The sequence below is a fragment of the Crocuta crocuta genome, unplaced genomic scaffold (assembly GCF_008692635.1).
Source record: "Crocuta crocuta isolate KB4526 unplaced genomic scaffold, BGI_CrCroc_1.0 scaffold179, whole genome shotgun sequence".
In the NCBI taxonomy this organism is placed as follows: Eukaryota; Metazoa; Chordata; class Mammalia; order Carnivora; family Hyaenidae; genus Crocuta; species Crocuta crocuta.
The window spans coordinates 752,864-764,423 of record NW_027551568.1 but is presented as its reverse complement, the minus strand read 5'-3'; positions in this window follow the sequence as shown (position 1 = coordinate 764,423).

The window sequence follows — 11,560 nt, the reverse complement described above, 5'->3', positions numbered from 1 at the left end:
CAGCCTCCCGGCCGCCCGGCGGCACCAAGGGGGTCAGGGACCGTCTGCCTCCTGGGCCTGCGGGGGTGCGGCTCCTCGGGCTTCTGAGGCCCTGGGTTTCGGGCGCTGGGTCAGGTGCCCAGGGAAAGGGCAGCCTCAGCCTAAGTGCAGACCCTAAAGGAGGCACCCCTGAGGGCCCCCCAACTTCTCCATACGGGGGGCTGGTGCGTGCAGGTGCCTGTGGAAGCCTGCCTCCCGGCGCTGGGGACCACAGACGGATGGCATCGTCTCTGCCCCGTGTGGGCGAGCCTGACCCGGCTGAGGCCCTCCCCGGAGGTGCGGCTGAGACTGCGTGGGGACAGTCCCACGGCCCAGCCCCTCGGGCCTGACAGCCTGCTGATGAACGGGGCGCCGGGCCGTCATTTTTCGCTGCAGACCAGGGAAGAGAGACCACACAGGGTCCCACAGGGAGGGCGGCTGGCCGTCCATCCCTGGGCCACCAGCCACGCCCGGCCCACACTGCCCTCCCCTGTGACTCTAGGTGACCTTGTGACAGGAGCACAGGTGCCTCCAGCTGCCCCAGCCACTGGTCTGAGCAGCAGACTCTGGGGCCGGGGCACCAGGCTGGCCTGTCTGGGTCCAGCCCTACAGCCTCCTGACAGCCCCCAGCCCCCTCCCTCCCCTTCCTCCTGCCCCCTGATCCCGTGCCCTGCCCCCATCTGCAACGCTGCCCATTGCCAAATCTCATCACCCTCTAGGTCGGAGGCTGCCACTCCCTCCTCCAGGAAGCCCTCCTGGTAGTCTCCTGGGGACCACCTGAGCCCCTCCCACTCTTGTCCTCACCTCACTCAGAGCTGTGTCTGGCTGATGCTGGAAGCGGTTGAATTGAATCCCAGGTTTAGGCTCCTCCGGGGAGGCACAGGTGAGCCCTGGCGCCCGGCAGTTGGGGGGTTTCCGGCCTGAGGTCCAAGCCAGCACAGGGCGGCCTGCCCTGGAGACACCCAGGCCCAAAGATTTGGGTGAGGGGCTGGGGACACCTTGTCCAGAGCCCCCGAGTGTCCCCTTCGGGAGAGCGAGGAAAGACGGGAAGTCCCAGGGACGTGACAGTGCCTCCGCCCAGAGCCGGCCTGGGGGGCTGCCCGCCCCTGGCACTGCGGACGGCCGCGGATGGGGCGCTGGCGCTTTCTGCCCGAGCGGAGGGACTCCCGTGGTGTCAGGACAGAACGCCTCTGCTGCCTCCCCGCGCGCGTCTCCTCTCTGTCCACCCAGGGGCGCGCAGGAGCACAGGCAGGGGCTGGGGCTGTCCTTGGGGCCTCAGGAGCCCCTGAAGGCGGAGGCGTCGCCCCGGATGCCGGGCCCCACTGTCTCTCGGGATCCNGGGCGCTGGGGGGGGGGGGGGGCAGCCCCCCGGGGGCTCCGAGCCCCGGCCGCCTCACCTGGTCTCCCGCACACCGCACTCTCTGCACCGCGGGCCCCACGGCACCTCCTGCCCGGGGCGCTGTGGGGTCATTGCCATCTGCAGACAGGGAGCATAGTAGGGGCTTTGGGGGGCCCCTGCCCTCAGGAGGACATTCTGGGACCCGTGTTGGACCCGTGTTAACTTTTAATTTAAAGTCTCCAGGCAAAGCACAATGGACTTTTGACATACAAATATTAAAAATTAAATTTCCCGAGTTCATTATCTGATAATTAGAACCAAATAACATCTTAACTGAGCGGCCAGCCCCACACAGATCAAGTCAGTTCCATTTAAGATTCCATTAGACCAGTGTCGGAGCGGTAAGTAATGGACCATAAAATTTAATTTGGAAATGATCTCGCGCCGTGATGGAGCGATAGCGCTCACAAAGGAGGCGGGCGGCCTCGCGGCCGGCCGGGCTCTGGGCGAGCCGGTGGAATTCAAAAGGAAGCGGCTGCTATTGCCCAGAAGAACATGTGTTCAGTGCTTTCTTCTCCTTTCTAGGGCCCTGCGGTATTTAAAAGTCAGAATTGACCAGTGTAGCTCCGTGTAATTACAAAGATCCCCTTATCGGAGTCTATTTGCAGGCACAGAAAGAGAAGGCTGGCCCGTGGCGCAGCACAGCTCATTTGCATGCGCGGTAACCCGCGGCCACAGTCGCTCAGGCATTCAGCGCACTCGGGCGCCTGGTCCACCGGCCGTGCCGCCAGCACGCTGGCCTGGGCGCTGGCCCTCAGCAGCCCGGAGGTGACCTGGAAGGAAGAGTCACCAGCGTCTCGAGCTCGCCCCAGCCTTGCTGGGGCTCCCACGCCACCCGCCACCCGCCACCCGCCACGTGTGGGCTAGGGAAGAGGCCTCTTGAACTGAATGAAATTCAGATTTGCCCAGCGTCCCACGGACCCACAACAGCCACACCAAATGGGACCCGGCCGGGGGTCTGTCTTGGCTGCTGGGGCTGTGTCTGCCCAGCCCCCAGCACGTGGGGTGCAGGGTCTGTAGGTGGGTGACCTGCCCCGCCCCTAGGCACCTTCTTGGCCCCCCACTTCACCAGAAGCACCCCCCGCCGTCCAGCCCCCGCAGGCTCCTCAAGTTCTCCAGGCCCCACCTCTCAGCTCTGTCTTAAAGCTGAATGTGGGTAGGGAAGAACCTTCTAGAAGGCCCCAATCCAGGATTACAGCAGGAATGAACTGGGAATGTGGTCTCTCCCTAGGCCCTAGAGGGACCCAGGCTCCATCCAGGCCTGACCAGTCTCACCAAAGACTGACCACAGACAGGGACGTGGCGTCTGACACTGAGCGCTCCTGTCGGTGAGACACACAAAATGGTGACCCTCCCAGTCACCCTTAAAGCCTGACTCTGACCTCGACCCTGGTGACGCACGGGACCTGACACTGACCCTGGAGAAAGGCTGTTGGTGCCCCTTGCTCACTGGCCCCTCCTGTGCCAGTGTGCTTGCGGGACCCACGCGCAACTTGAGGGCAGCACCGTTGGCTGGGCTGTGAGGCCGGCAGAGGGGAGTGCTGCTGAGGGCGCCATGACACCCTGAGTAGGGCCATCAGAGGGATGCCTCAGGGTCACTTCGCCAGGACACAGCAGGGCCAGTGCCCCCCGGCTCCAAGGAGAGGCCAAATCCTCGCTCTGTGCTTGTGACACGTGGCGCACCATGCTGTGGGGACCGTCCCAGAGCCAGGTGGCTGCCCCTGGCTGCGGGTCCCTCCTCCTTCCACGGGGGCCGGGCCCCCAGCACCCCCAGCAGAAGCCCCAGCAGCAGCGAGCAGCCCGGTCTGCAGACCCTGGTGCCCGGCCCAGTGACCCCTGGGGGCAGTGACCTCAGGCTTCACTCTCTCTCCACACTGATGACATGGTCAGGCTCCGCTCCCGCAGGCTCAATGGGGGTGTCTTTCTGGGAGCCAGCAGTCCTGGGCGGGGGTCCCCCAGGAGCTGTCCCTGCTGCCCCCTGTTCTAACACGTATCGCCTCTTGACACCCCCCACCCCCACTCTGCCCCCCAAACGACCTCTGGGGCCTGCAGGTGCCAGCAGGCGCCTGGGACCAGGGCATGGGGGCCAGAGAGGAGGCCTCCGCCCAGCGCCCCGAGCCATCTCGTTCTTGTTCTGCACACGTTCCTAGCGCCCCGGGAATCTGCTCTTCTGTCCAACACAAACCAGGGCCGAGGTGAGCGAAGTCGTGCTCCCAGCAGTGGTGAGAAGTGGCCCCTGGGGACGGGGGGGGGTGTGTGTGTGCGAGGCTGGCAGCTGTCACCAGTGCGGAGAGGGGCCGTGGGGCGGGAACATGTCGGTGGGTGGGGGCGCACAGTCTCGGGGACCTCCCAGCACCAGACGAAAGAGACCCGGACCCTCCCTCGGCTCCCCGGCGCTCACCGCCCCCGCCCCCCAGGCACAGCCGCAGCTCCCTGGGCAGAAGCCCCCACCTGCCAGGCCCCAGAAAGCGTCTGAAATTAATTCTTGCTCCCAAGGCAGGTGCAGGTGACCCGAGGAGGTTCTCGGCCTCCACGGGCTCTTGGCGAGCAGCCGGCTCGGCGTCTTATCTCCCGGGCAGCCTCATTTGTTACTTCTCGCTGAATACACCCACTCCCATTATTTCTGTAATTCTTGGCAATAACAGCCTTTCCGCTAATGAAACCTGCATTATTGGAAGGTTGCAGTCCTGACCCAGTGGAGATTAGCTGTGTACTCTGTTATTACTACATATGTAATTGTATAATTGATTTTAAAATTTACTTTTGTGTCCCCACATCATAAAGTAAGCAGCCCATTAGGGGAAGAAATATAATTAATATATCTCTAACCACTTCTACCCCGGGGAGAAGGGCATCAGGGGAGGGGTCCGCCGGGCCGGGGGTAGGAGCGGCCCTGGCTTCCGCGTCCGGGGGATTTGTTCACGTCTTGGGTTCAGGAAAGGTTCTGCACGGGCTTCCCCTCCCCGGTCTTCAGGGGCCACCCTGAGGCTGTCTTCCAGCCAGACCTGCGCTGGACGGCGCCTGGCTGCCCGCTGACATGGGCGGGAGAGGGCTGGGCCGCCTTCCAGCATTTGGGGGGCCTCGGAGTGGTGCGGGAAGCACACTGCCCTCCAGCCGGCACGCTGTCCCCACCTNCTGAGCATGGGTCCACACAGGAGGCTCAGGAGCCCTGGGGCCAGAGCCTGGAGCCGGGCCGGGGGTGCCCCTGCCACCCGCCCTGCGGTGCTTCCTGCAGACCCAGGTCTCTGCCTCTGTGGTCCCCTCACAGGTGCGTGGGCACCCTGGGCGGGCTGCTTAGCACATGTCCTGTGACCCCGAGCTCTGTGGAGAAGGCTGGAGCCCCCAGCCCTGGCCCGGGCCCCTCGAGCCTTCATGGCAACCCCAGGCAAGGGGGGCCCAAGGCCGGACCCCAGGCAGCATGTGGGGGCTGGAGCCCAGGCCCCGGGAGGAATGGGGGCGGGGGGCTGGCCCAGCTCCAAGTCGGGCCAGTCCAGCTCCTGGCCAAGCACACTGTCACCCAAATGCTCCTTTTGGCCCCAAACTTCATTCTTTTCCATTTAAACAGTTTTATTGAGCTATAACTCACACGCCATTTAAATTGTACACTCCAGTGTCTCTTCAGCACATTCAGATGTGCAGCCATCACCACGGCCGCGCCCTCCAGCCGCGCCCCCCGTGCCCCTCCCCAGGCTCCCGCCACCCCTGACCCGCCCGTCTCCATGGACTCCCCTCTTCTGCACACACCATATGGCACGTGTCCCTCTGCGTCTTCCACTCAGCATGGTGACCTCTGGCTCATCCGTGTGGTCACCAGCACCAGAATTTCCCTCCCGTGTGAGTGCGTGAGACTCGCCGTGCAGCCCGCCGCGTTTGTGCGCGTGGTCGGCCCCCAGCAGGCATGGCGCCGCCTTCCCCCTTGGGCTGGCACTGGGGTGCGCTGCACCGGGACGCACATGGACGCATGTGCGGCTGTCACACGGGGGCCGGGGCTGAGAGGGTGGCCTGGGGTGCAGAGATAGGGTGGAGCGGACACCCACCCCTCGTGCTGGGGCAGCAGGAGGAGACCGCTTCCTGGCCACGGACGAGCCCAGGGCACTGCCCAGGAGCGCAGCCCCAGGCAGTCAGGGTCGGGCGGGCCTGGCGTCCGCGGTGCAGCCTCTGCTGTTCGGCCTGCACGCTCTGCAGGGCCTCCAGGCTGGTGTCACCCTGGGCACCCACCCCGGCCGCCCGCAGCGCCGGCCGGGACAGGTGTGCGCCCCTCACCAAGGGACCTGGCTGGATCTCAGAGCGCTCACACCCCCCCTGCTACGAACAGGGCCATGAGATCGTGGTTTCTGGAATCAGCCCTAACGCCTGGCGCCTGGCCGGGCTTGGGGGCTGGTTTTAAGGAGCGGGCCTTTTCCCACTGGAGCAGGGAGCGAGGGCCTGGGGGCCGACCCCGAGGGCACCCAGGGAACGAGTTCCCTCAAGGCCACTTGCCCTAGAGGGAAACATCAAGGACCCAATTACAGGTGGTGGGTGTCCCTGGAGACCTGGCTGGAGCTCCGGAGGGAGGGGCCTTGTATGTAAAGGGCCCCAGTCGCCCACTGAGGGCCTCACTCCCCTGGGCCACCAAGGTGAGAGCCTCTCGGGGGGACACCTCTGCCCAGGCACCCAGGACAGCCTTGTGCACGGCCAAGGTGCTTTGCCACCAGTGGTGCCCTCACAGCTGTGCTGGTCGCTGCTCACGGTGCTGCCCTGCGGGTGGGAAGGTCTGCTTCCGGCCCTGCTCCTGGGTCACCACCATCTGCGGCCTGTGCGGCGCTGGGCCAGAGCGGTCACGCTGCCCCCCACCAGGCTGAGGTCCAGATTCCCTGAGCCGGGTGGCCCGGGGCCTGGGGCTGGGGAGACGGGAGAAGGCCAACGAGGGCAGCAGGAAGAGAGCATCGCACCCCACATGCCCTGTGTCTCACCCGGTCTCCCCACCCCACAGGGTTTGGGGTGACACGAAGTCATCCAGATGGCAGGGTCCTCTGCCCCAACCCCTTGGCTCCCTGGCAGGGAGAGCAGCCGCGGGAGCCCACCCCATCCCTCACCTTCTCATGAGCCTGTCACCCGCTCCTGGGAGGGATTCATCAGATAACCCCGTAAATCACACATCAAAACAGTGTTTTTTAAGGGAGGACCCTGCCAAGAAGGCGCTTTCTCAGCCTGGTTAAGACGCACATAACAAAATACATGTAAGAGAGTCGGCTACTTAATCACCGAGACGAAGAGCCACCGTGAGAGATTGTTCTGCTTAAAAAATGTGGTGGCAACTTGCAAATATGTTTTTAGAAGCAATTTTATTACAAACTGTCCCATCGGGCAAGCGCCTCGGAAATTATGGGACACAGTGTTCATTCCTCAGAGACCTGGCTGCAGCGGGAATCCGCCAGGGGAGAATTTATCCCTGGGGGGCTGGTCCCAGCGAAGGGCCAGGCGCAGCCTGACTGGGGGGGCCGGGCCCCCGCCAGCCCCTCCTCACAGCTGCTGCCCAGGGGAACGGGGACTGCCCAGACCGCACCCCTGGGTCAGGAGGCCTGGGCTCGGGGGGGTGGCCTCTCGGGGCCCCCGCTGCTGCCTTCCTCCAGGGGAGAGAGATCTCCAGCCAGAACACCCTGACTCTGGCTCGATGCAGAATGTAAGGAAAAGGGGTCCTTGTCCGCAACTCACAGAACATTCCTGAGGACCCCTGGCCAGGGCAGCAAGAGGCAAATCAAAGAAGCCAGGTGCCTGGTACAAAACCTTCTTTGTAAGGAAGGAGCCGGCTGTGGGTCCATGGGCCCTCTCTGGTCTCACCTGCCTTCCTCCCGGTCGGAGGGGCCTTAAGCCAGCAGATGCCCTTGGCCTCTCTTCCCAGCCCTCACCGCCTCGGTGGTGGGCAGCCTCTGGGATGCTGCCAGCTCCCTCCCGCAGGCTGGGTCCCCTCCCGAGGGGCTGGATCCGGTGACCTGCTTCCACGCGCTGCGGCAGAAGGCATAGGACACCACTTCCGAGCTTGTGTTGTGACAGCGGTGCTGGCTGCCGGCTGGGTTGCTCCCCTCTCCCCTCTCTTCTTGCCCCGTCTCTCTCTCACTACTTGCCGTGGGGGAAGCCAGCCGCCAGGCCACGCCAGCAGTCAGTGAGGCCCGGAGGCCTGCCAAAAGCCCGGTGCGATCTTGGAGACAAATCCGCTTGGAACCAGGCTTTGAGGTGCCTACGATCCTGGCTGCCGATTTGCAGCCTCATAAGAAACCCTGAGCTGGAGCCACCCAGCTAAGCCCATCAGAGTCCTGCTCTCAGAAACTGAGACACCAGTGCTCATTCTTCTCAGTCACGATGATCACCATTACATCTACCACCACCACCATCACCACCACCACCACCATCACCACCATCACCACCACCACCACCACCACCACCACCACCTCCACCGTCACCACCACCACCATGTCTTTCTGGTCCGTAGCACTTCTCATATCTGTTCCCTCAGTCAGAATGATGCCTGAAGTGAAGGACACTGGACTCCGGGAGATAGGGGCCACAGCTCAGTGCTCCCTTGCTGATGGACGGCAAAGACTGGGCTGATGGCCACATCTACCTAATTCCAAATGCACGTTGAATCCCTCTCCAAGGCTCAGGCTAGCAGTCCACTAGCCCATCCTCCTTAGGGGCTCCCTGGCCCAAGGGCCGGAGGGACGGCTGGGGCTGGGCCCCGCAGAGAGCGGTGGGAAAGGTGGGGTCGATCAAGAGAGGGCTCCCTCCCCAGCCTGGTCCCCGAGTCCGTGAGCGCTGCTTCCCTGAGATCGTGTTCACGCAGCCCCCGCGCCTCACCGCCCGCACTCTAGGCTCCCATGGGAAGGCCTGGGAGCCAGGGTCCTGAGTCGGCAGGGGTGCCCACGGCAGACCATCGTCACAGCATCCCAGGTTAACATGATGTTGGGTGCCCAGTGATGCTGAAGGTGACCCTGCCACCATGGGAGAAGACGCTGCTGGGGGGCAGGGTGGGAGGCAGGGACTTGGAGGAGGTGGGCCCACTCAGGCCCTTAGCAGGTCGGCCCTCAGCAGGGGGTGGGCTGCCTGCTCTGCGGGAAGCCTGCGGCCAGCTCCTCACAGGATCCTGAGGGCCCTCCTCAGCCACACCCCTGCTCCTGTGGGGTAGCCCTCATGTGCTCTAAGAGTGGCATCTAACGCTTGGAGGGAGGAGCGTGTCCTTACGGGCTGGGCTCCACAGGCCAGGCTCGAGGCCCGCAGCTAATGGCGGACCACCTGGATTTAACCCCGCAAAGAGCCGCTTGGATGGCATGAAGGGGCAGGCGGCCCAGTGACAGTGTGTGGCGGGGCGCTGCGGTCCCCGTCATCGTCCCACATCACTAAGGCCCAGCCTCTGGTCCCAGCTTGGTGGCTCTCCTCTGCCCAGTGCACCTGCGCCTCCCGCAGACCCCTGCTTTCTCACAAAAGTAAGAATGGCATCAAGCTATTTCTGGCTCCCCTCCGGGGCCTGCGGGGCTGATAGCGCCTGTGGAAGTGATTCACACGGTGTCCCCTTTAACCAGGCCATTAATTGATAACACTTAATTAATCTGCCCAGGAGAAAGATCAAATGAAGATTGTGTCCCACAGCAGCCGTATTGACTTTGTTATTCCAATTAACCGCTGGCCAGAGGGGCGCGCTGGCGAGGTCGGCACCCCAGAGTCACCCTGCGACGGTGACCCCGCGGTGTCCCGGGCCTCCCGCCTGGGCGGCGGCTCCACCCCACGCTGCACGCTCCTGGTCGCCTCAAGGCCGATAACACTGCCCATTAGAAGAGCTGCTTGCTTGCAATTAACTGCTTTATTTAGGGCATTTTTTTCCCCTTCAAAGAGCAATTAGATTTCTGCAGTCTTGGAAAACGCAGACAACTGGGAGCAAGACACCCCATAAATCAGGCTCCAGGGCGGGCGAACCCCTGCTTTGGCAGGTGCCTGGTGGGAGTGGGGGGGAGTCCGAGCCCTGCAGAGAAGCCCCTGAGCCCCCCTAGGCCTGTCCAGGCGCAAGTCAGGGCACTCTGCTCTGGGATGGAGGACTGCACCCCTCCGCGCTGGTCNTCCCCGTCCTTCCCTCCCCACTCCATCCTGCACAACTAACTGTGAGTCCTGCTTTCCTGTGCCCCCCACCCAATGCCCGTGTTGGCTCCCGGCCCTGGAGCCCAGCAGAGAGGCTGCAGGTAAGAACAAGGCCTCACCCCGCCCGCACCACGGAGTCCTAGGCCCCTCAGGGCCACTCACACCCGTGCACGGATGTTCCAGCATCAGGGCCCACGGGACAGAGAGCGGCCGGGCCCCGCTGCAGAAGGCGTGACCACCAGCGGGGACAGGCTTCCTTTCAGGGAGATGAGAATCTTCTGGACTACGGAGCGCTGGTGGCCGTACAGCCTTGTGACTACGCACAAATTATCACAGGATTGTACACTTTAAAACGGTGAATTTCGTGTTACAAGAATTATATCTCAATTTTTTAAAACAGGGAAAAAAGATCTCTTACAACTTAATGCTAAGAAGACAAACAACCCAATTAAAAATGAGCCGAAGATTTGAGCGGACATTTTTTTTCCCAAAGAGGATTCCAGGATGGCAAATGAGCTCGGGAGAGGAGGCTCTCCGTGCTCCGTCTGGAGATGCAAACGCGCAGCCCACGGCCGCGCCGCCGCCAGGCCGGGCCGGACACGGACACCGCCTCGGGAGCAGCCCTCCCTGCGTGCAGGGACCCAGGCCGCCGTGGGTCAGGAACTCGGCCACGCTTAGAAAGTTACAGATGCACCAGCAGCCGGGAGCCGCCACACCGCCAGGCCTTTGCCCGACAGATGCAAGCAGGCGTCCGTGTGAAGAGCTGCACGCGGACGCTCACGGCAGCTTTCTCTCAACGTCCCGGACTGTAGCCTGGCCCGCGTCCATCCACAGGCACCACGTGGGCTGGCGCCCCCCGCAGTGAAATGGAACAGCTGTCGTCACACACAACACCGGGGTGAATCTCAGGAGCATGACGCGCAGCAAGAGGAGCCAGAGGAAAGAGGTGCATTTGTATAACGTTCTAGAAAGAGAAATGAATCAGTAATGACAAAAAGATCCACAGTTTGTGGGACGGGGTGAGGTATGAGGAGGGGCACGGGAGGGGTGGGGGGCAGAGACGACCTCGGGGGGTGTGCTCGTCATTCAGGCCGTGGGGATATTTTCATGGCATGGACGCCCGTCACCGTCAGATTACGTACTTGCGCTACGTGGAGTCTGTCGTACGTCGGTGACATTGGGATAAAAGCCGTTTTACCCTGAACACCCCCGTGGGGCTGTCCTGCTTCCTGGTCATGTGCCTGGGTCCCCTGAGCGGGGCCGGCGGGTGGCATCTGTCCCAAACCTCCCCCGGAAGGCTGGAGCCCCTCTCCCTGCTCCTGGCATGGCGGCAGGGCCTCCCGCTGGGCCCTCAGGTCTGAGGGGTGTGCAAGTGCCAAGATCAAGGGCTCACAGCAAGTGTGGGCAGGAGCCACCAGGGATGACAGGCAGCTGCAGAGGGCAGGCGGCAGGGCCGAGGGGCGCTGAGCAGATGGCCCGGCCCTGAGCACGGTCACCCCCCTCCTGCTGTTCACCCCCAGACTCCTGACGCCAGTGCTCTGCCTGCCCATCCCCTCCTCCCCGGGGGACAGGGACCTCGTCCTGAGCTGGCTGGCTTTGAGCCTCTGCTACATGCCCTACGTGCCCGGTGGGAGGCCTCTCTCCGAGGCCTCAGTTTTCCCACCTGTAAAGTGGGCCCCATGGACTACCCTCCCTGTTCGTGACCAGTGGGGCAAGGGGGCCGCCTAGAGGGTCATTTCCTGCTGGACCCCACAGGGCTCCCGGGCCTGCCCCCCCCCCACGTGGGGTCAGAGGGAGACCTTGAGACCCAGGTGCCACCTGAGGGGGTGGCCGGGGTCTGGGAGGGTGAGAAGAGGGAGGGAGAGAAACACCCTTTCCTCCCCTCCTCCACTCCCAGGGGCCTAAGCCCACCCACCAGGAAGACAGGAAGGGAGGCGCCATCTTCTCCCCAAACACCCCCCTCCAGGTGAGCCCCCCAGGCAGTGCTGGCCCCTGCGGTGGGCCTGTGGGGGGGTCTGTGGGGGGGCCGTGGGGGAG